Source organism: Puma concolor, chromosome A2 (genome assembly GCF_028749965.1).
Source record: "Puma concolor isolate L17-30 chromosome A2, mPumCon1.1.hap2, whole genome shotgun sequence".
Lineage (NCBI taxonomy): Eukaryota > Metazoa > Chordata > Mammalia > Carnivora > Felidae > Puma > Puma concolor.
Window position 1 is genome coordinate 54393701 of NC_141668.1, and position 25159 is coordinate 54418859.

The 25159-nt window shown below is 38.5% G+C and overlaps 1 protein-coding gene, 1 non-coding gene and 1 pseudogene across 4 annotated transcripts in view; 1 reads left to right on the forward strand and 2 right to left on the reverse strand.

Moving 5' to 3' along the window:
• IGF2BP3 (insulin like growth factor 2 mRNA binding protein 3) overlaps window positions 1-25159 on the forward strand; it is a 153382-nt gene that overhangs the window by 20843 nt on the left and 107380 nt on the right. The gene's annotated exons all lie outside the window — the stretch shown is intronic.
• On the reverse strand, window positions 18577-18932 carry LOC112866914 (small nuclear ribonucleoprotein F pseudogene; annotated as a pseudogene).
• Window positions 24257-24360, reverse strand: LOC112867152 (U6 spliceosomal RNA). The gene has a single exon (XR_003224193.1). It is a non-coding gene; the product is annotated as a U6 spliceosomal RNA (small nuclear RNA).

Below are 25159 nucleotides of genomic sequence, written 5' to 3' on the forward strand. Positions count from 1 at the left end.
CTCATTGTGTTTGTAGTGATGACCGAGTGAAGAGTCCTGCCTCTGACCTATTTCAGCCAGCTTTCCTTGCCCGAAGTAACTGTGGGTTAAATTTAGAAAATAACTACTTGTGTTGCTATCACAGGAGAGATACTTTTCTTTTTTTTTCTTGTAAGAATTTTAATACAACGAATGACCTTTTGTGTATTTCACTAAGTCTTTTCCATTCTGTGTATTTTTTTTCTGGTTTGAGAAAGCTCAGTAGCTTGCTGTTATGTTATCTTTTTGCAAATGGTTCTGTTTTGCTGGTCTTGGATCTTAGCAGTTTTTAAAAGATTGATTCAACAAATATTTGAGTATTTACTACTAGGGACTGGACTGCTTTAGGTTCTTGGGAGAGAGAATTAGATGGAACATACAAACAGTCGTGAAGCATAGGTGTAGGTGTAGGGCTGTCTTGCCCACTGGAGCAGCACTGGCCACAGTGACTAAGCAATTGAAATGTGTGTACTCCAAATTTAGATACTGTGTATGTGTGAAATACATACTGGATTTTGAAGACTTTGTTGAAAAAGAGAATTCTTTTAAGTTTTATTTTTAAATAATCTCTGCCCAATGTCGGGCTTGAACTCATAACCCCAAGATCAAGAGTTACATGCTCCACTGACTGAGCCAGCCAGGCATCCCTCTGTTGGTAATTTTTTTTAAAGTTTGTTTATTTTGAGAGGAGGAGTGTGTGTGTGTGCGCACGCGCACAAGTGGGGGAGGGGCTAAGAGAAGGAGAGACAAAATCCCAAGGAGGCTCCGCTCCATTAGCTCACATCCCGATGTGGGTATTCGAACTCATGAACTGTGAGATCATGACCTGAGCCAAGGTCGATAGTCCTAACGCTTACCTGACTCAGCCATCCAGGTGCCCCTCATTGATAATTTTTATGTTTCACTTACTGCTTTTTACCTGAATGTGGCTACAGGGAAATTTAATATTATGTATGTGCCTTGCATTTGTGACTTGCATTATTTCTGTTGGACAGCACAGATGTAGAGAGGAGAGATGGACAGATGTGAAGTGTGTTGAAGGCTACAGAGAAAAATAAACCTGGGTAAGGAAGCATGAAACAATTGGCAGGGGGTTGGTTTTGATTATTTCATATCAGATGGTAAAGGAAATCCTCACCAATATGGTGCTGCATGAACAGAGGCTTATTAGAGCTAAGCAAGTGAGATGAGCAGGCAGGTAGGTGCCAAGTGGGAAAGAGTGACCTAAGCACAGGGGACAGCCAAAGCTCATGCATTCTCATTGCCTTTAAGTCAATAAGGAGGCCGTCGTGTCTGGAGTAGAGCAGGAGAGCTGTAGATGAGTATGCATGTTGGTGGATAGGAATGAAATGAGGGGATGCCATGGAAAGGTTTTTAGAAGAGACAGTTCTGATAAAATTTATCTTTATATGTTTATTTACTTTTGAGAGGGAATGAGAGAGTGTATGTGTGCACAAGTGGGGGAAGTGCAGAGAGAGAGAATCTCAGGCCTGCTCCACACTTAGTGGGGAGCCTGATCCCACGACCTAGGGATCACGACCTGAGCCAGAATTAAGATTGGGCGCTTAACCAACTCAGCCATCCTGGTGCCCCTGATGAGATTTATCTTTAAAAGGGAATTCTCTCAGAACAGTTGATGCTGGAGGTGGGGATGGAATGGGATCAAGGAGACTAGGAGATTAAAATTGTACAAGTCAGAGATGGTGGTAGTGGGACCACAGCTATTGAAGTGTGGTGGTAGTAGTGTGGTAGTAGCGATGAATGGCTAGAATCTTTTTTTTTTTTCTTAAAGATAGAAAGAGAACGCAGGGGAGGAGGGCAGAGGGAAGGAGAGAGAATCCTAAGCAGGCTCCATGCTCAACGTGGAGCCTGATGTGGGGCTCGATCCCACAACCCTGGGAACATGACCTGAGCTGAAATCAAGAGTCGGATGCTCAACCACCTGAGCCACCCAGGTACCCCAAGTGGTTAGAATCTTCTACTTTGGAGGAAAAAAAAAAAATTTTGGGCAAAGTAACAGGGGCTGGGTGTAGGGAGTAATGACAGAACCAAGGATACCTCGACAGTTTATAAATTGCTTTAGCTAAAGCACCTGGAAAAATGAAGTTTCCACTAATCATGATGAGCAAGATTGTGGGAGCAGTATGATGAGGGATAGGGGAGACAGTTCAGTTTTGCCAGGTTAAGTTTGAGATACTTATTAGACACGTGGAGATAGGACAGTGACTAGATAGTAAATGGAGGAAGGGGGAACCAGTGAAGGAGCCTGAGGACAGGCCCATGAGGTAGGAGAAGAATCTTGAAAAAGTACCTGGAGGTATATACTGACCATAGTGTTTAAAGTAGTAAGAGTCATCAGCTGTGACAGATAATGTAGAATAGGGTGAGAATGGAGTTGGCAATGTTACCATTATTGGAGTCCTGATAGGTGGAGTTTTGATGGAGCAGTTAGGACTGAAACCCTGAATGGTGTGGGTTTGTGAATGGATAGATGGGGAAAAGGTAGAGACAGTAAACATGGGTAGGCTTTCAAGTAGATTGCTGTAAAGACATCAGAGGAATGGGATGGGAGTTGGAGGAGTTGTGGTTTAAAGGGAAGGCTTTAAAAACTTTATTTCAATTTACAGGAAAGATGTAAAAACAGTACAGATTATCCATATACCCTCTATCTAGTTTTCTCAAATGTTGGTTTTGACTCCCCTACTTTTTCTGGAAAATTTAAGAGTAGGTTGCAGAACTACTGCTCTTCACCTGTAAGTACTTCAGTGTGTGTTTCCTAAAAACAAGAACATTCTAGGGGCACCTGGCTGGTACAGTTGGTGGAGCATACAACGCTTTTATTTATTTATTTATTTATTTATTATTTATTTATTTATTTATTTTTTTATTTTTGAGAAACAGAGCGTGAGACGGAGACACAGAATCTGAAGCCGGCTTCAGGCTCTGAGCTGTCTGCACAGAGCCTGACGTGGGCTCAAACCCGTCAACCATGAGATCATGACCTGAACTGAAGTCAGATGCTTAACCAACTGAGCCACCCAGGCGCCCCTTAAAAAATAAAATCTTAAAAAACAAACAAACAAAAAACCCTCAACATTCTGTTACATGACATAGTAAAAGTATCAAAATAAAAAAGTTAACACTGATACAATAGTGTTTAATCTGTAGATGTTCTTCAGATTTTGCCTATTGTACCACTAATGTCTTTTTCTTTGATCCTGTATTGAACCCAGGATTACATATTGTATTTAATTGTGATGTGTCTTTGGTTTCTTTTAATTTATTTATTTATTTATTTTTAAAATTTTTTTAATGTTTATTTTTGAGAGAGAGCACAAGCAGGAGAGGGGCAGAAAGAGAGGGAGATACAGAATCCGAAGCAGGCTCCAGGCTCTGAGCTGTCAACAGAGAGCCTGACGCGGGGTTCGAACCCACAAACCAACTGAGCCACCCAGGTGCCCCTTTAAGAGAGAGAGAGAGGGAGAAAGAGGATCTGAAGCAGGCACTGTGCTGACAGCCCCATTTGGGGCTTGAACTTAGGAACCTTGAGATCACGATCCGAGTTGACTGAACCACCCAGGTGGCCCTCTTTGGTTTCTTTTAATCTGGAACAATTCCCTAGTTTTTTGTCTTTCCTCTCCTGTATGTTTTTGTTGCTGTTGTTTTCTTAAGACCTTCATGTTTTTGAGGAGTATAAGTGAGTTATTTTGTAGAATGTCCCTCAATATTGGTTGGTCTGATGCCCCTCCTCCCATTGTTAGCATCAGGTTATGGGTTTTCGGTGGAATACCGTGAGAGTAATTATGTCTGCTAGGCTTCTCTAGTGTAAAATTAATATTTTCTCCTTTGTATTAAGAATCTTGTGGGGGGTTTTTTTAGACTGTGAAAAGATCGTATTTCAGTTTATACTTTCACTAGTTTTAGTCTTCAATGAGGATTCTCACTTGAAACGATTATTACTGTAGTGACTGCCTTATAATGGCTTTCTAAATGTTACTTTTCCTATATTTGTTAGTTGGAATTTTACTCTAAGGAAGAGTTTTCCCCTCTTCATTTCATTTGTTTGTTTCCAGTAATATGGACTCACTGGTTTGTATTTTACAGGTTATAGCATGTTACTCTTATTTTGTTGTTCTGTTGAAGTGAGGGTTTTTAAGGTTAAGAGGTATTAGCATGGTGGTGGTATGCTAAAGGCATGATTCAGCACAGATGGAAAAATGATTTTGATAATCTAATGTCCAAAATACTAGATGAAATCTTACATGCTAGTCTAGTGTTTCATTTTAGAGGAGCAGCTTTGTACTTAATTTTGAACACTTGAGTGCCTAAGTGCAATAAATCTAATATCTTTGACCCTCTCTACTGGGGATGTCTTAGAACTAGTGAAAATGAGGGGCACCTGGGTGGCTCAGTCGGTTAAGTGTCCGACTTCATCTCAGGTCACGATCTCGCGGTCTGGGAGTTCGAGCCCCGCGTCGGGCTCTGGGCTGATGGCTCAGAGCCTGGAGCCTGCTTCCGATTCTGTGCCTCCCTCTCTCTCTGCCCCTCCCCCGTTCATGCATCTCTCTGTCTCAAAAATAAATACACGTTAAAAAAAAAATTAAAAAGGGGCGCCTGGGTGGCGCAGTCGGTTAAGCGTCCGACTTCAGCCAGGTCACGATCTTGCGGTTTGTGAGTTCGAGCCCCGCGTCGGGCTCTGGGCTGATGGCTCGGAGCCTGGAGCCTGTTTCTGATTCTGTGTCTCCCTCTCTCTCTGCCCCTCCCCCGTTCATGCTCTGTCTCTCTCTGTCCCCAAAATAAATAAACGTTGAAAAAAAAATTTTTTTTTAAAAATAAAAAAAAATTTTAAAAAATTAAAAAAAAAGAACTAGTGAAAATGAGGTCATTCTTCATGTATAGGACACATTAAGTCTAAATTCAGATACTGTGTCCCCTGAAAATGTGTTAATAAGTACTGTCTAATGTACACATCACTTATAAAAACTGTTAATCAGATGTACGTTATTTTTTTCCATACCAGCCTAACTTAATTTTAGCTCATGATCATTCCTTTTTCCCAGTCAGGTAAATTTTGATGTGCTAACTTGATAGTGTGAAATTGGTAGAACATTGCCATACATTTCTTCAGTGTTTCTGTTTAATCTTATGTCTCTTGGTGAGTGATGAGCACACTGAAACAAATCAAGTATAATTTTAAGCTGTTTTTTTTAGATAACATATTATATACAGAACACCCACAAGAATTAGGTAAAACTAGTTTTTTCTATGCTAATTAAAAAGGTTGGAAGATTTAAGGGGTGCCTGGCTGGCTCAGTTGGTAGAGCATGTGACCCTTGATCTCAGGGTTGTGAGTTCAAGCCCCCACCTTGGGCATAGAGCTTATTAATAAAAACTTAAAAAATAATAAAATCTTTAAAGAGGTTGGAAGATTAAAAAAACAAAGACAATACACATGGCAAAGTTGAAACCATAAACATGATTAAAGTGATCTTTTTCCCTTTTCCAAATGCAACCACTGTGTAGTTTCTTGTGTTTTTGGAGGAGAGGTTTGTATACATATACATAAACATCTATGAATGTGCACTTTTTAGAAAATAAAACAAAAACGACTTAGTTCTGCCCCTTACTGTTTAGAAGTTTTAAACAGTTCTTTTTTTTAAGAATTGTATTATTATTATTTTTTAAGTAACTTACACTGAATGTGGTGGTTGAACTCAAAACCACAAGATCAAGAGTCTCATGCTCCCCTAGACTAAGCCAGCCGGAGCAAAGCAGTTTTTAGAGTGCTTTGGAAGCTGGAAGGAGGGAAAGTTGTGGTAATACAGTATGTTCAATACTACTAAAAATAGTGGAGTCTTTTTTTTTTTTTTTTAAGTAAACTCTACATCCAACGTGGAGCTCGAACTCACAACCCTAAGATTCAAGAGTCACATGATCTGTGTATTGAGCCAGCCAGGCACCTGCAAAATAGTGGAGTCTTGATTGAGGAATATCTTTACCTATCTCTGGCCTGATAATGCATTAAAACTTGTTTAAAGGTCTTTGTTTACTCGTAGGATATTAATAATATGTTAGGTTTCCTTAGTAGTACTTGTTACAGATGATTATAATTTTCTTTTTTTAAATTTTTTTATTTTTAAGGTTTATTTTTGAGATAGAGACAGAGTGTTAGTGGGGGAGGGGCAGAGAGAGAGGGAGACACAGAATCCAAAGCAGGCTCCAGGCTCTGAGCTGTCAGCACAAAGCGACGCAGGGCTCAAACTCATGAACTGTGAGATCATGACCAGAGCCGAAGTTGTATGCTTAGCTGTCTGAGCCACCCAGGTACCCAAGATCATTCTACTTTTCTGAAAATTCCAGCATGTGGTTTATTTCCATCATCAGTTATGGAAGGAAGAAATTTTTTGTGCAATAATTACCAAAAATATAAAAAGAACAAAAATCCCCCAAGCCTCTGAAAATTTCAGAGCAGGCCTTTTATTTTTTTTTTTTTTAATTATTTTTTTTTTTTTCAACGTTTATTTATTTTGGGGACAGAGAGAGACAGAGCATGAACGGGGGAGGGGCAGAGAGAGAGGGAGACACAGAATCGGAAACAGGCTCCAGGCTCTGAGCCATCAGCCCAGAGCCCGACGCGGGGCTCGAACTCACGGAGCGCGAGATCGTGACCTGGCTGAAGTCGGACGCTTAACCGACTGCGCCACCCAGGCGCCCCAGAGCAGGCCTTTTAAAGAACATGTACATAAAAATATTACATTAACTGGAACTAGTTCAGTGTTCTAAATTTAATTCTCTTAGTGTTTTTTTTCCCCCAAAATTGTTTGTTTAAAAAAAAAAATTTTAATGTTTATTAGAGAGAGCACATGCTCAAGCATGTTTATTAGGGACAGAGAGAGAGGGAGACAGGATCACAGAGAGAGAAGGAGACAGATGATACAAAGCAGGCTCCTCAGTGTCAGCACAGAGCCTGATGTGGGGCTTGAACTCAGGATGGGTGAAATCATGACCTGAGCTGAAGTCAGATGCTTAAACCATTAAGGCACCCAAGGCACCCTCCAAATTCTTGTTTTTAAAAGGAGTTGAAATATTTTACTTTTGATCTGTTTTTTCCCCTCCTCTAATGGTGTTCTTAAACTACTTTTCTGGGTTCCTAAACTGCTGTTTATTTTTAAAATTAGAATTTTTGCAGAAAAATCTTATTAACATAACTGGAAAAGACTGCAATTTGATTTGTAAGCCTAAAGGAAGGATTTTAAGGAAGGAAATATTTTATTTATTTATTATTTTAAAGATGTTATTTTTAAGTAATCTGTCCACCCACTGTGGGACTGGAACTCACAGCCTCAAGATCAAGAGTTGCATATTCTACTGACTGAGGCAGCCAGACACCAATACTTAAACCTTTTAGTTAATTTGAAGTAGTACAACTTCTTGAAATCTGGGGTTGGGTGTCAGGAAAGTTTGAGTATGTATTATGTATCCTTGTTATTACAGTCATAAAACAGGATAATGCTGAGTTAAAAGTTTTGAAACTACAATTCTTCATTATTTGAACAAAACTTTAAAATTCCCAAGATGACATGAACCCATAGCCAATTGATAATAAGTCTGTTTCAAGAGATTGTTTTAGGGGCATCTGGGTGACTCAGTTTCAATTAAGTGTCCGACTTGGGCTCAGGTCATGATCTCGTGGTTTGAGTCCTGCGTCAGGCTCTGTGGCTGACAGCTTGGAGCCTGGAGCCTGCTTTGCATTCTGTGTCTCCTGCTCTCTCTGCCGCTTCCCCGCTTGCACTCTCTCTCTCAAAAATAAACAAACAACAAAAAAAGTTTTTGTTTGTTTTAAGGCTGTTGGTATTTGCAGGTTGACTTCCTGACTTATTTGCAGTTTTTTTCTTTCAACTTTTCTGTGGAGCCCTGCCAATGGTAACCAATGTGCCCAGATGGTAGGGAGATAGAAAAGCATTAAACCTACAGTTGTGAAAGAGAAGAATTAACATTTTATGGTAATTTTATTCATTTGAAACAAATTTATATGAAATGTACATTAACATCTTTTTAGCCATTGTCCATAATCGGCAGTAACTTTAATTGCATAGCTGGACTTAGTCTTTCAGACTGATTAGATACTTTGCAGTTTCTGGAGGAGGTAGGAGCTATTAAGATTCTGGAAATCTCTTTAGTTTACAGGATTTTAAGGTGTGTGTGTTCTAAGTAAATCAGATTTAGTTCTGTTTGGTTGTTTTCATGCTCTTTGTTTGGATTCCTGTCATGACTCTGAACTTATAGGCTCTTGAAAAGATAGACCAAATTGCACATACAGCATTTTTTTCCTGTTGCTTATTTCTACTTGTATGAGAATAAAGATAGAATTCTACTAGTTTTGGGCACGTGGGTGGCTCATAGGTCAAGCGTCTGACTCTTGGTTTTGGCTCAGGTCATGATCTCATGGTTCATGAGTTCGAGCTCTGCATTGGGTTCCGTGCTGACAGTGTGGAGCCTGTTTGGGATTCTCTCTCTCCACTGCCCCTTCCCGACTTGGGCAAAATAAATAAACTGTCTCTGTCTCAAAATAAATAAACTTAAAAATAATTCTAGTTTTTTAGTTACTTATTATAAAGCCTTGCCAGGTCCCAAAATACAGTTCTAAACATAGCAGTAAATAAATATTTAAATGATATCCAACAAACAATTCTGTAGGGAAAGGAATTAGAATCCCAAATATTTGTAAATGAAATTGTATTTTTAAATTTAAGATGTCTTGGGTTTTTTTTTTTTTTTAGTTTTTTTTTTTTTTCAACGTTTATTTATTTTTGGGACAGAGAGAGACAGAGCATGAACGGGGGAGGGGCAGAGAGAGAGGGAGACACAGAATCGGAAACAGGCTCCAGGCTCTGAGCCATCAGCCCAGAGCCTGATGCGGGGCTCGAACTCACGGACCGCGAGATCGTGACCTGGCTGAAGTTGGAAGCTTAACTGACTGCGCCACCCAGGCGCCCCATAAGATGTGTTGGGGTTTTAATCATCAGTAGAGTATGCTAAATGTAAGTGTATGTGTATGATGTAGGACCTCTTAGAAATAAAAGATTAAAACTTTGACCTAGGTTCTTTCCCAGCCCTTCTGAAGCCTGGGTAAAAATTAAAATGACCTGATGTGTGGAGAAATGGGTGGTGTGTTTGTGTTCTGGCGTGCTGCCTCCTGGTGGATAGTCCGTCTTGATAGCTTATTTGCATTTGTTTCTACCAGTCAGTCTTGAGGCAATTAATTAAAGTGCTTGGCTGCTTAACACGTTCTTAAGTGTTTTGAAAATGCATAAGCTTTTATTTCAACATTTTTACAAGGTGTTAAAGTCTAAAGCCCAGCCCACTAAAATTTTAATGCCCTGTGCAGATTGTTAACGACAGATTTAGTTTGTGATGGTTTTTCTACTAGAAAAGCTTTCAGAAGGATTAGAGCTTTGAGGAAAGGGCTGGGGGTGCAGGGGAGGAAAGGGCCATTTTAAACTGTTGATGTCTATATTATAGAGAAAGGCTGAGGGTAGGTAGATGTGCTGTGGGTACGTTTGACGGTATGTTCTGTGCAAAGGTGAGAGCCTTATATATCTTTGGTGCTCAGTGCCCTGGCTCCTTTTGGTTTATGCTAAACTTTTTGGCCAGTTACATTAACATGGTAAAGAGAACCAAACAACCTTTGAGAGACTATGTCCTCCATGGATTTGGAGATGTTAGTCATAGGTACTGTGTTTTTGTAGATAATCACACTGATACTTATTTATTTTAAAATGTGTTTATTTTGAGAGAGAGGGAGAGAGAATCCTAAGCAGTCTCTGTGCTGTCAGCACAGAGCCTGACGCGGGGCTCAGTCTCAAGAACTGTGACATCATGACCTGAGCCGAAACCAAAAGTGAGATGCTTAACTGAGCCACCCAGGTGCCCCTGTTATTATTGTTCAAGATTTTATTTTTCTAAGTAATTTCCACACCCAATGTGGGCTCAAACTCAGAATCCTGAGATCAAGAGTTGCATGCTTCAATGACTGAGCCAGCCAGGTGCCCCTAATAGCACTGATTATAAGCATGATATTACATCCTAGATTCTCAAGACTAAGCCAGCCAGGTGCCCATGATAGACAGTTTTAACATGTTACTTTCTAAATATGATGCTGAAAGTGGAGCTATTGAATTTTCTAGCATCTTGGTTTAAATTTATTAAGTAGATTTTACCATTACTGCTCCTGGAAATTTGTCATCTTTTTTTTTTTTTTCAGAATATAATTGGAAGTCTGAATATGTTTTGGAAACATGAAATATATTACTGAAGTTTTAAAGAAAAAAAAACATAACTAGATTATCATAGAGTTTTTTTTTTTTTTTTTTTTAAGTTTTATTAAGTAATCTCTGCACCCAGTGTGGGGCTCAAACTCCCAACCCTGAGAATAAGAGTTGCATGCTCCACCAAATGAGCCACCCAGGTGCCCCTAAAAGACTAATGCCTAATACTTTAATGTTATTTTATCAAGCGACTATCCCATCTAAGCATATGGGGCCCTTGAAGGGACTTCCCAGAAGAAGGGAACTTCTTGAAATGCCAAATTCATTACATCTTTTATTGTCAGAGTTATTTGTCTTACTCATGTGTCCTTTTAGCTGCTGGGTGAGGCTGGATGTTTTGGTTACCTTGAAATGATTTACTCTGTTTTGGTGTGACCTCGTTGGTCCTCCTCTGAAAGGTGGATGTAAACTAGACAATTTCGAGTATTTTCTTTAAGAGATTGAGATTTATATTATTATGATTATATTGGACAGTTTTCTTGAAGATCTGTGCAAGTGATTTTTTTCTTACACAGAAGCTAAATAGTAGACCTGTAAAATTAATGTATAAATAGCATGGAAATTGCAGTTCAGATTTGAATTTGGCTTTTCATTTACCTGCTTTTTGACCTTGGTTAAAAGAATCCCTTGAGACAATTTCCTTAATCTATAAAGTGGGAGTATTAATGCCTACTGAGCTTGGTTGTTGGTATAAGAACACAGCGTAAATATATTTCAAGTGCCTGACATGATCTTTTACCCCTTAGGAGTAACTGAATAAATAGTATCTGTTATTTTAATTATCAATATTGTTGAAATTTAAAAATTGATTCTTAAGTTGTACTTGGGGCAGAAATAATCTGGAAATGATTAACCTCCCTGGGTATTTCTGACTTTAGTCTGGCTAGCTAGGAAATGAAACTTTTTGGGGTGCCTGGGTGTCTCAGTTAAGTGTTGGACTCTTGATCTTGGCTCAGGTCATGATCTTGTGGGTTCATTAGTTCGAGCCCCACATTAGGCTACGCACTGTCAGTGTGGAGCCTGCTTGATATTCTCCTTTTCCCCCTCTCACCCCCCCCCCCCCAGCTTGTGCATGTTCTCTCTCCCAAAATAAAATAAACTTAAAAATTTTTTTAATGTATTTCATCTGTGGCATCTCTTGTTTGTATCAGAATTGGCATAAATGCACATTGTATAACATTTTTGCACAGTGCAGCGATTCTTTTTAAGTGAATAGTACAGATAATTTCATTAACATACATTGTTATAAGATAGAGTTTTGTGGTTATTCTATATTTGAAGTTTAACTGTAGTTATTAGAGCAAAATGAATCTTGCACTATCCACCTGAGGCAAAAAGAGACTGTTGTCTAAAGCAACAATTTTAGAACCTTTTAGTGTTTCTGAAGTATGGGAAATGCTAGTGTGGTTGAAGGTCATGTGAGTGAAAAGTACTTAAAGTTTCTTTACTCTCAGACAGTTATATCAACTTAAATGATATTTTTCATCTAAAACTTCCTTTCTCATGTTACAAGTACTAACAAGCCCACAGTTTGATTTTGATGGAATTTATCATTTTCGAAGATAGTGACTTCCAGATACTAGAGAGCAGAAAAAAAATGTGGAAATTTCAAAAGTACTACAGTAGAAACAACAATATAATAAATCCTCCTTACCTGCCACCTGGCTTCAAGAATCACCAGCTGATGACCAGCCTTTTTGGATATTAATACCTCTGATTTCTGAAGCAAATTCAAGATAGCAAGTATATTATGTTCCTAATTTCTTCAGATTGCATCTTTAAAGACAAGGACTTAAAAAAAAAATAGACAATACCATAATTATAAAAAACAATGGCACTAATTCACTGATAATGAAAAGTCTCATTTTTCCCAGTTGTGTGTGTGTGTGTGTTTTAATAGGCTTCACACCCAACTGAGGCTTGAACTCACCACCCCGAGATTGAGTCTCATGCTCTGCTGACTGAGCCAGCCTTAAGTTTCCATTCTGATTTTGTTTTTTAATGTAAGCTGTAAGCTTAACATGGGGCTTGAACTCAAGACCCTGAGATCAAGAATCACATGCTTTACTGACTGAGCCAGTCAGGTGTCCCCTAAATATTTTTTTAGGAATTTATTTGAATTAGGATTTATGTTAAGTTCTGTACATTACTGATTGCTTGATATGTCTTTGGGGTTTTTTTGTCTTTTTTTTTTTTTTTTTTTTTAATATCTAGGCTCCCCATCTTTTATTTGAAATTTGTTAGAAAACTTAGATACTTGTGTTGTAGAGTTTCCCAGGGTCTTGATTTTTGCTGATGTGGTGTCTTTTAACATGTACCTCTGTCTGCAGAGGACACCGTAGCTCTAGAGAATTAATCATATTCAGTATGCCTTTTTTTTTTTTTTTAATTGGCAAACATGTCATAGGCAAGACATGAGAATGTTTTAGTATCTTGGCCAAGTTTTATTTGTTTAAAGGAATAACAGATTCAAATAGTTTTTTTCCTGTGAATTCAAGGATAGATATAGATGAGGAAGCATGTTGCAGTGAAGTGAACCATAGATTCTTCAATGTATTCTTCCTTAAGTAGTATAAACATACTTTTTTTGTTTATTTTTTGTCTAAACAGAAAGAAAAGTATCTTATTAAGCAGGAAAAAATTGGCCACTGTCAGGTTGGCAAGGTAGCATCGTGTTTATATTATTTGTTGTTTGTACTCCCTGCTGAGAGAAAGATTGATTATCTGCAAAGTTGAGTAAGGTTATATCTTTGGAGAAATGCAAGAGTTGGGTTGCCTACCTAGGGCAAGGAATGTCAGATCAAGGTATTTACATCAAACTTAGCGTCTTCATTTTCTTGCTACATAAGAATTCTTTTTATTTTTTTATTTTGAGAGAGAGAGTGAGAGCTCGAGAGCGGGAGCAGGGGAGGGGTAGAGCGAAAGGGAAAGAGAATCCTAAGCAGGCTCTGTGCTATCAGTGCAGAACCTCATTCAGGTTCTGAGTGTGGGGCTCAAACTCAGTAACTGTGACATCATATCCTGAGCCAAAGTCAAGAGTCAGATGTTTAACCTACTGAGCCACCCAGGTGCCCTGGATTGTTACAGTTTCTAAAATTCATGAGTAGGGGATAGAACTTAATAACAGTAAACTTTAACCTTTTCACTTAAAAAAAAAAATCCAAGGATTTAGGATTTACCTTAGATAAGGACTACATCCAGTTCACAGTAATGTAAAATAAAAAGCGTTAATGTAGAGGGGTGCCTGGGTGGCTCAGTTGGTCAAGTGTCCGACTTCAGCTCAGGTCATGCTCACAGTTCGTGAGTTCAAGCCCTGCGTCGGACTCTGTGCTGACATCTCAGAGCCTGGAGCCTGCTTCAGATTCTGTGTCTCCCTCTTTCTCTGCTCCTCCCCTGTTCACAATCTGTCTGTTTCTCAAAAATAAACAAACATTAAAAAAAAAAAGTTAATGTAGAGATACCCATATATTCAAAATCTAGCACTTTTTTTTTTTTTTTTAATACAATGCTTAAGAGTTTAATCACCTTGGGGTTAGTCAGTGGAGCATGTGACTCTTCATCTTGGAGTCATGAATTCAACCTCTACATTGAGAGTACAATTTACTTGCAAAAAAAAAAAAGTTTAGTCACCTTAAAACACCTCTTCTTGCAGATACAGTTATAGTTCACTTAGTGATGGTGACTTTTAAGTGAGGAATAACTGATCTATATGAAACTTTGTTTCTTGATCCTGAAATTACATTGAGAAGCAAAATTTGGTAAATTAGTTTTACCTTTCAGTATCAAGTATACCAAATTTTAAAACAGCTCAGTCCAGCTGAAAGATGTAAACTGTATATATATGCAATTTTAAGGTTTCTATTAGCCACAGTAAGAAGTAAAAAGTAACTGGTAAAATTAATATTTGTATTTTATATGAACCAATTCATCTAAAATTTTAACCTTTTAACATGTGATCATTATTAAAAATTGTTGAGAAATTTTATATTTTCTGTACTAAATCTTCAAAATCTGTTACATTTTATACTCACAGAATAATTCAGACTGGACTTGCCACATTTTAAGCCTCATGTGGCTAGTGGCTATTCCATTGGACAGAGTTGTTTTAAGACCTACAGCTTTTAAAATAACTTTTTAAAAATGAGTCTTGCTGGAAAAAATGCATTGGTATTTATAAAATTAGTTTAACTGTGAAAAAATATGGAATGATTGTCTCTTTTTTAAGAGAAGGATTAATTTTCATTGTGACTCAAACATATTACAGGTTTTGTACCTAAGTATTCCCTTGTGATCACCCTAATTTTCAAGAAAGATATGTGCAATAGGCTTTATTGTGTTAATGTACTTTAGAGTTATACAGGCCATGAGCTTTTTGTTTAAATAGTGACTCCCTAATATTCAACTGCGTGTGTTCCTATGGTTGGTTGAAATACTGGTGATGACTCTGGTTAAAGGCTCATTTTCATATTAAGTTAGTTATGAAGACTACAGAAATCTTTGGTTATTCAGGAATCAAGGATCAAATCAATTTTCGAACTGTTCTGTCATGTTGCTTTGGATGTATCTTAAAGAAGTGTAAGAATTTTGTATTCCTCTATCGATGGGACATTGTCTCCTGTGAGCAGTGTGTACTTGCAAGCATTAGTAATAGACATTCAGCCTTTCTTGGACCCCACCAAGTATATGGACCCCACCAAGTATATGGGCCCCATCCATATATTTAGGGCTATGAGACTGTTGTACATAGATGAAGATGATGAGGTGTGCAACTTTATTTTTTTATTACATTATTATTATTGGTATTAGTATTTTAGGGAAAGGGAGAGAGAGAGAATCTTAAGCAGGCTCAGCGCGGAGCCAGGTGCGACTCTCGATCCCATGATACCCTGGTATCATGACCTGAGCTGAAATCAAGAGTTGGACGCTTAGCTGACTGAGCCACATTGTTTTGTTTTGTTTTGTTTTGTTTTATTTTATTTATTTTATTTTAAAGTTTATTTTGACAGGGAGAGAGAATGTGAGTGCGCAAGCAGGGGAGGGGCAGAAAGGGAGAGAGAGAGAGAGAGAATCCCAAGCCACCTAGGCTCCCCAAGGTGTGCAACTTTAAAACACAAATACACCTCTTTTATTTGAGGGGACTAAAACATGGATGTGTTCCCGTGGGGATGTGGGAGCGAGGGGGTGACGAAGAAACACTTGAGATTTTTACTTAGAATTTTTGTTGATGGTGCCTGGATGTCTCAGTTGGTTGAACGTCTGACTCCTGATAACAGCTCAGTCATGATCTCGTAGTTGTGTGGTTGAACCATGTGTCAGTTCAGTGTGGGGCTTGCTTGGGTCTTCTCTTCTCTTCTCTTCTCTTCTCTTCTCTTCTCTTCTCTTCTCTTCTCTTCTCTTCTCTTCTCTTCTCTTCTCTTCTCTTTCTCATGCACACTCTCTCCCCCTCACATGTGTGTGCATTCTCTCTCAAAATAATAAACTTTACGCAAAAAAGAATTTTTGTTTATTCCTTGTTTGAGCAATGTTGAGTAAATTGCAAATTATGAGCCAGGCAATTTGCTAAGCACTTGAACATACAACAGTGAATAAGATGGAAATAATTTTGCCTTCCTGGAACTTGCCCCCTACTGATATCAGTAGATTATCAGTGGTCCCCAGAGAATCTGATTTAGGAGGTCTTCATTGGGGTCCTGAAATTTTTAAGAAAGCCCTCCTGGGTCTAACGTAATTGATCCTTAGACCGCACTTGGAATCATATCTTTTTACCTTTATAGTTGAGGGGACAACATACTTTGTCTTATTTTCCTTTCTCCCATCCAGTATTTAGTTCACTAGGATCTGGCATCCTCTTTAACTGTTGGAGCAAATATGTTTTTCTTTACAGTACTTGTGACCTTCTGTCAATTCCGTAAGTGAATTCAATTGTTAACAAATTATTTTTTTTTTCTTTTTTTAAATAGGCTCCACGACCATTATAGAGCCCTTTCACAGAAATTCTTTACCTGAGATGTACCTGATTTACCCCTAAATCTCCATGTTGCTCCCTCCTTCCTGTTTCTACTGACCATTTTTTAAGACTGTCCTAAAATGTCTGATTTCTTTTGCTAGGCTGTAAAATGTTTGGGAAAGAGAAAACTGGTATTACAACACTAGTTAGAACTGTTGGAATCTAGAACTGGTTTCTCTTGCTTCATTTTATGTTATACTACAGGTTGGAAATAAGGCTGATTCCCCCATAACAATTAGTAAGGTTTATTTTATAAAACAAAATCAAAATTTGAAAACTGCCCATGATTCTACCAGCCAGAGTGTGTAATGATCCCTTTTACCTGGATCTCTGGGTTCTTTGTAGTTTTCTCTATTTACAAGTTTAAGGTCTTTGAGCATGTTACAGCTTTATATAAGGAAATAACAACAACAAAAAAGAGAATACTTGAGTTAGAGGCTACATCTCTAGTCAGAGGCTTTGATAAGAGATGACCAAGTCAGTGATGAGTCAGGGTTATTTATGCCAGTTGCCCCTTTGCATCAGCAAGGTATATTAAACTTTTTAAAAATTGAGGTTGACCTTTTATCTTTCTTCTTTTTTTTTTTTTCCAACGTTTATTTATTTTTGGGACAGAGAGAGACAGAGCATGAACGGGGGAGGGGCAGAGAGAGAGGGAGACACAGAATCGGAAACAGGCTCCAGGCTCCGAGCCATCAGCCTAGAGCCTGACGCGGGGCTCGAACTCACAGACGGCGAGATCGTGACCTGGCTGAAGTCGGACGCTTAACCGACTGCGCCACCCAGGCGCCCCGAGGTTGACCTTTTAAAGAGCTACTTAAAATTCTTAACTGTATAAAATAAAAAAGGAGATACTTGTATGTAAATATTGAATACTATTAATACAGGTAATTAGCAGCTTTGATTTTGGCTGAGTAAAACTGCTTTTTACATATAGATTGAATTGGTTGGGCACAACTGGAATGAAAATCTGAGCTAGTACAGAGTGCCTCCAAGTGGTGGATTTAAGAGGCTTAAAAATGGTCCAAATGTGGACGATGTGTCCCACTTGTTTGAATAAGAAAACAAGGCAAAGAGAAACCTGTTAATATTAGACTTGGTTTTCTCTTCCTGCCTTCTGCTGGTATTAGCCCCTTAGATTGTGATGAGAGCCTGAGTCTCCTTATGAAGTGGGAATTTAGTGATTCCCTTGATTTGTATAAGTATTGATGGAAAGGGGTGTGACAGAGCCTTTTGGAAGAAATAAGATGAAGAAAATACACATTCAGGATCTGTAGGTAGTTTGGACAGAAGGTTGCAAGCCTTAATACATTTTTGTTTCTTGCATTGGTACTTATTGTGAAATGACTGGCTTCAGAAGTGCCTGATGGCGTGTGTATACAGTTGTCCTGGGCAGTTGAGTTAGCCAAGTTTTCAGCATTGTTGCCTTCCTTTCTTGTTATTAATATGTAACCTTGTCCTTTGAATGTCAGTATTGAGTCTTGATGTGTAAATGATCATCATATGGTTTAAAGCTGTAGGGAAAAGTGAAAGTTTTGTGTAGGATTAACCTATACTTGACCTTTAGGGTTTAACAAAAATTATAGCCTGTAATTTTTCTGAAGTCATTTGATGTGGTTACATTATTGGTTGGATTATAAGTGAAATCGATAAAATAGAATATAGTGTAATTAAGGGGATAGGCTCTGGAGCTAGAATGCCCAGAGGTGTATTCTGACCCCAGCAGTGTGTGTTTGGACAAGTTAAACTTAAGCTGTTGTTTCCTAATCGATAAAATGCTGTGAGGGTTGAACGCAGACACTGTCATAAGCAGTGTGTACTGCTATAACAAAATACCACAGACTGCGGGGCTTAAACAATAGACATTTATTCATCACAGTTCTAGAGCCTGGGAAACCCTCAAAGTGCAGGCAGTTCTTTCTGTTCTTGATAAGGGTCTGCTTTTCCTGGCCTGTAGAGAGATACCTCCTTGCTGTGGCTCACATGGCCTCTCCTCAGCATGTGCCGGTGGAGAGACCCCTGGTCTTTCTTTTTGCAGAGATCGCAATCCTGGGTGTCCAGCTGGCTCAGTCAGAAGAGCATGTGACTCTTGATCTCGGGATTGTGAGTTTGACCTCGGGGTTGTGAGTGTGAGCCCAGCACTGGGGGAAGAGATTACTTAAACAATAAATAAGTTTTTTTTTTTTTTTTTGGAAAAAGTTTGTTGTCTAGAAATATAAAAAATTCCCCACAAAAGATGCTATTCTCTCATTTCCCCATCTTCTTCCTCTTCTTCAACACCCCTGATATAAAGGACTTAAAAAACTTCACCCAAATGTCCAGACAATACTCCATCTATGTGTTCTTCTGTGTTTGCAAGCTGCATGTTCATATAGCCATCTACAGATACCAAGGTAGCCTTTGTACTCCATTCCCCCTTAAGTTTCACCATTACCGGCCTTCCTGTTAATCCATTCAGGAAATGTTTGGGGTCGAGGGGCAAACTCATCGCTACTATAAGCAAATGCTGTGGGCCACTCGCCGTCGATCCAGCTGTTGTCTGTCCCTCATGACTGGAGTAGCTATGGTTGGGTGCGAATCACGGAGCTTCAATAAATAAATTCTTAAAAAAAAAAAAAATCATACTTGTATTATGGAGGCTTCACCCTCATGACCTCATCTACATCCTAGTACTTTTCAAAGGCCCCTTTCGTACATGGTACCATTACAAGGGAGATTATGGCTGCAACATAGGAATTTTGGGAGGTGGGAGGTGCAGGAACAAAAGTATTCTGTCCATAACAGACATGAAGCGTTTTCTTGTTTAAATTCTTTTTTTAGTTTATTTATTTATTTTGAAAGAGCAGGTGAGCAATTGGGGGGTGGGGGGAGCAGAGAGAGGGAGAAAGATAATCCCAAGCAGGCTTCCTGCTGTCAGCTTGGAGCCAAAGGTGGAGCTTGAACTCACAAACTGTCAGATGGTAATGTGAGCCGAAATCAAAAGTGGTACACTTAACCAACTGAGCCATCTAGGCCCCTCTTGTTTACTTTCTTACCTGCTGTCAGACCTTACAGTGGAAGAAAAGATGCAAATATCAAAGACACTTGGCAACAACCTAGTAATCTAAAATTTGAATTGAAAGTAATCAGCATGAACACATGGTTTATTTCTCTTTCACACAAAATGTATATATTTTCCAGCTGTGGCCTAGGAGTAATGACCAACCCAATAATAATGAACACTCTAGTGACTAGATTGTGTCTCAGTGTATTATTTCTGATTAAAAAGGACTAGCACTTTATGTAGAAAAAGCTGATTGCAGATGGGGCTAGGTACTGTGCCGGCTGAACCTGGATTGTTCTGTTGTAACAGAAAGCAAAGGAGTTCTCCTAGGTTATTGGAGTCCTGTCACAAGATGCAGGAGTCAATATGAAGAAGCTTGCATTGACTGACTAAAGATGAGGTATTTGGAGCATCAAAAGGAATTAATGCATTAGATTGATACACTCAAAATATCTATGACTGTGAATTTATGATACTGAAAAGAAGTAAACATTTGGTCCTCTTTGGACAATGCCAGAACGCCAATTCCTTATTCTGAAAATACAATTGTGAAATAACAATGCCTTTGAACTGCTGAAAGAAGAGATGGAGATGAGGATTTTCATGAAGCTGATTTATTTTGGAACGAAAAGTGCTTTAACGAAAGGTGCTTTAATGAAATTGCTGAAACGAAATGGTACCTTAGAGAAATGTACAGAATGCCTTGCAGATGAAGAGAGGCATTTATGTCCTGGCTAGTACCCTTCTCTTGTAAACTGTGTATTGTTTTGAGGGTTTCATCTCCTTTGCTTCTAGGCTGCTCTTCTACTCTTCTGAGGCGTTGGAGAAAGCCCTGAAGTAAAACAGAGATGTCTGAGTGTGTGCTTAGGGGTGGAAGGAGGCAGAGCAAACCTCACTGTACCTAGGCCCTGTCTGCCACAGCTGTGGATGAAATCAGACCCGAGTGAGGGGTTGTGATAAGAGGCACAAAACCATCCGCTGCAGAAGGGAAATAATCAATTATTTATCCTGTCTTCACTGTACCTACTGTGCTTCAGAGTTCCAAATATTTGACAAGAGAAAGTGTTTTTTTTTTGTTTTTAAATAACGCTAGGTTTTTGGTTTTTTTTAATGTTGTTACTTATTTGGGGGAGAGGGGGAGAGAAGGAAAGAGGATTGGAAATGGGCTCTGCGCTGACACCAGAGGACCCGATGTGGGGCTTAAACTCATGAACTGTGAGATTATAACCTGATAACCTGAGCTGAAGTCAGATGTTTAAGTGACTGAGCCACCCAGGCACCCTAAGAGAAAGTTTTTGTTTTGTTTTTAATACTGATGGATCGGTTCATTTATTTATTCATTCATTTTATTTTTGAGAGAGGGCACAAGTTAATCCCTGGAGGGGCAGAGGGAGAGAGAGAGAGAGAGAGAGAGAGCACGCATGAGCGAAATGGGGCTTGAGTTCTACCCGAAGTGGGAGCTCACCCAGTGGGCTCAAACTCATGAACCATGAGATCATGACCTGAGCGAAGTCATGCTTAACACCTGAACCACTCAGACACCTGAGAAAGTTGTTCTTAATAGAAGAACTCAAGCTAAAAAAAAAAAAAAAAAAATACAGAAGCCATGATAAAATGAGAAAGTTAGTTTCAACCTTGAATGAAATAATGGATTTAGGTAGTGATCATTCATGATTGCAGCATCACAGAAAGACAGCTAGAGATAACACATCTCCTTGTGGAAGTATAAAACACTGCTTGTGATAAATTATTGTATCTCCCCAAACAGACAACAACAAAAAACAAATTGAATCTTCAGATCTAATTACTACATTTACAGGGGACAGAGGAGAATACTAAACAGCACCATGGGGGTGTAATTAGCAAAATCCACGCAGTGAAGAATCTATAGGACAAATGACAGGATTTGGGTTTTTTCTCCCCCAAATAAGTTGCAAGGGGGAAAAAAAAAAAGGAAACATGGGTTATGAGACTAGAATCATAATCAGCCAAATGCAGTGTATAGCTCTTTTGGGATACTGATTGAACAAATTAATTTTTTTAAATTGTAGGGGCGCCTGGGTGGCGCAGTCGGTTAAGCGTCCGGCTTCAGCCAGGTCACGATCTCGCGGTCCGTGAGTTCGAGCCCCGCGTCGGGCTCTGGGCTGATGGCTCGGAGCCTGGAGCCTGTTTCCGATTCTGTGTCTGCCTCTCTCTCTGACCCTCCCCCGTTCACGCTCTGTCTCTCTCTGTCCCAAAAATAAATAAAAACGTTGAAAAAAAAATTTAAAAAAATAAATTGTAGAACTGTGACTAGATATTTAATATTAAATTTTTGTTCATTTTTAAGGATTGATAATAGTATTTTGCCTACTTAATCATTTTAAAAGAGATGAATATTCATAAATAAAAGGTATAAGAATGACAAATTTGGTGCAATGAGTACATTCCAGGAGGCAGGTATTTGGAGTGGGAGAGAAGCATGGGTAGCTTCAATTGTCTTGTTCTAATTATTTGGGTGGTTGTGTTCCTAGATGTTTTATGCTTTATAATATAAAAATATTACATATCATTGTATATGAAATTCAATATACTAAACAATTACTGAAAACGACACAAAAGGGATACAGTGGATGAAATTCAGAATGAGTAATCATGCAGGATTTATGACCTGTCAAGTAAATGGCAAAAAGAATTCTGCACATATGTACATCTGGTTGGGATCTTTTCTTTCCTTCCCCTCCCCTCCCCTCCCAAGCTCCACACCCAGTGTGGGGCTTGAATTCAGAACCCTAGGTTCGTGAATCACATGCTCTACCAACTAATCTAGCCATGCACCCCTTAACTCTCATCAGAATCCTGATACGAATAAGCCAGCTGTACAAAGATATTTATTAAACAACTGGAAGTAGAGTGGATATATGATATCAAGGAATTTTTGTTAAACACTTTGAGGAGCAGTGATGGCTTTATAGGTTTTTTTTTTTAAGTTTTAAATGTTTTATTTTTAAGCAATCTCTATACTCCTACTTAAAACCCCAAAATGAAGAGTTGCATGCTCTACCGACTTAGCCACCCAGCCATCCTTAAAGATTTTGTTTTTAAGTAATTTCTACACTCCATATGGGGCTTGAACTTAAAAATCCCAAGATCAAGAGTTGTGTGCTCTACAGACTGAGTCAGCCAGTTTTATAGTTATTTAAATTTTTTAAATGTTTTATTTATTTTGAAAGCATGCACATGCTTTCATGAGAGAGGCAGAGGGAAAAAGAGGGAGAAACAGAATCTGAAGCTGACTCCAGGCTCTGAGCTGTCCGCACAGAGCCATATGCGGGGCTTGAACTTGCAAACTGAGATCATGACCTGAGCTGAAGTCAGAAGCTTAATGGACTGAGTCATCACGACACCTCTATGGTTATTTTTAAACAAAAGTCCTTTTATAGCTGTTTACTGATGTATTTCTGCATGACAGGCCATGTAAGTGGAACTTGGCTGGTACTGGTTTGAGTTATAGATAAACAAGATAAGGTGATGGTACTTAATAAATGAACCTGGTATGGCATATGGAGGTTGATATTTTTCTAGTTTTATGTAATTTTGAAAATTGTTACAAAATCAGTTTAAATCAGTTGCATTGATTACTAAAGATCTTGAAGATGCTCTTTGGAATCTATGGGAGCTTCTCTGTTGCTCCTTTATTCTGTAATTAAACTTCTAATAGTATTTTTTCCTAGTAAAGAGTATTGAATTGTCATTATAACTAATATTTCAAGCACAGTAAGCATTTTTGAAGATTTTTATCTGTTATCTGAGAACTTAAACTTTACCTCATTTTTCCTTGTGGGGGGAAACCTTTAAATTCTATATGATAAAATAAATTCTGTTAAGGCTTTTTTTTTTTTTTTTTTTAAACAATAGTTGATTAAATGTTCCAGTTTTTCTCTCTCCTTATGAGGTGTAAGAAAATCATTGGAAATGCTAGTAGTTTCTGGTTAGAGCTGTGAATTCTTGTGTTTTTCTTCCCCTTTATAGATGATAATAAATTCTATAATCTATATTTATATAGATTTAAGTATCAGTTGATTGTTTATCAGTTGATTGCTTCTCAGGTGCCAAGCACTGTTCCAGTTTCTGAGAATGAGATGCTCTAATTGGTCTCTGTTCTCAAAGTGTGTGTTTCCTATTGTTTTTCAGGTGTATGTCAGCTGGAGGTAGAACACCAACTTAATTTGCTTCCTGATAGTTAAACTGAACTTTAATGATTAGGTAATCATACGGTAGATATGTATCAATATCTATTTTCTTGACTCTGAACTATTTAGGATCAAACCTAAATATAACCTAATGTTAAAAGCTGGGATGGGAGATGAGTGAAGCAAGTGATAGTATTTTTTTTTCTTTTTTAAATGGATGAACTTGACAGGGCCCCTGGGTGGCTCAGTCGGTTAAGTGTCTGACTTCAGCTCAGGTCAGGATCTCTTGGTTTGTGAGTTTGAGCCCTGCTTCGGGCTCTGCACTGACAGAATGCTTCGCATTCTGTGTCTTCCTCTCTCTCTGCCCCTTGGCTGCTCACATTCTGTGTCTCTCACTCTCAAAAATAAACATTAAAAAAACCAAAAAATGAATGAACTTGATTTACTTATATTATTTTTTCATAAAATCTAAACTTGTTTTATTTATTTGTTGGTTTAAAGTGATCTCTACATACAATGTGGGGCTCAGAGTCATGACTGAGATAAAGAGTTGCATGCCCTACCAACTGAGCTAGCCAGGTGCCCTCTGGATTTACTTGTATTAATAGGGGGGAAAACCTAATACTGAGGTGGGGGGGAAGAAAAGAAAAATCACTTGGAAAACTTATATATAGCAAATTTACATATAAAAAATGTGGAATGCTTCATGAATTTGCATGTCATCCTTATGCAGGGGACATGCTAATTGCTCTATTGTTTCAGTTTTAGTGTATGTGCTGCCGAAGGGAGCATGGATCACGCAAGTGATGGGGCTTTGTGTACAGCTGACCTGATAAGTACAGTGGGGTGGGATGGATTTTCTCAAGTACTTCCCAGGTCAGAAGTTTGTTTTTTTGTGCTGGATGGTGAGAATTCATACCTTTGCTGGGACGCTTGTAATCTTGAGCCTTTTGACTCTTAAACTGGTAAGAAGGGAGCATGGGGTTAGGAGCAGAGGAGAAACTGCAGAGTTTTAAATAAGTTACTGACTGATTAAGTGGGAAAGAACAACTCTAGATGTGAGAACAGTAACTATATGAAAATAATCCTGATGTTTGTCTAAAATGAAACTTGAGAGAATCCGATAATGGAAACTAGACAGCCGTTTAGGAAAAAGAATTATTTTGGAGTAACTACCAATAAGTAAATGGATGTTGGATATACATTTTGAAGAATGCGTTGAGAAAACATGGCTAACGGATTACTTCTAATATATGAAAGATGGTATTCTATTCACAGAATTTCTTGGGAGCCCTGTGAGGTAGATACTTGTTTTTGTGATAAGAATAATTACCTGCTAGTTGACCTAAACTCTGTATGTACACTTACAGGTGTACTTGTGGAGAAAATTTTCGGTAATACATATACCCACAAAAGAGTCCAATGGGGATGAATACTTAGTTACTTAAAACTGTGCTGCTAATTGTTACTGTCAGGTGCTTGAATAAAACTTAGTACTTGCATATGTGTAGTTGGATGTGTGTAGTAAATCTTAACTTCCTTGGTTACTCAGGATAAATAATTACATAATGTTGAGTAATATTTCTGCTCC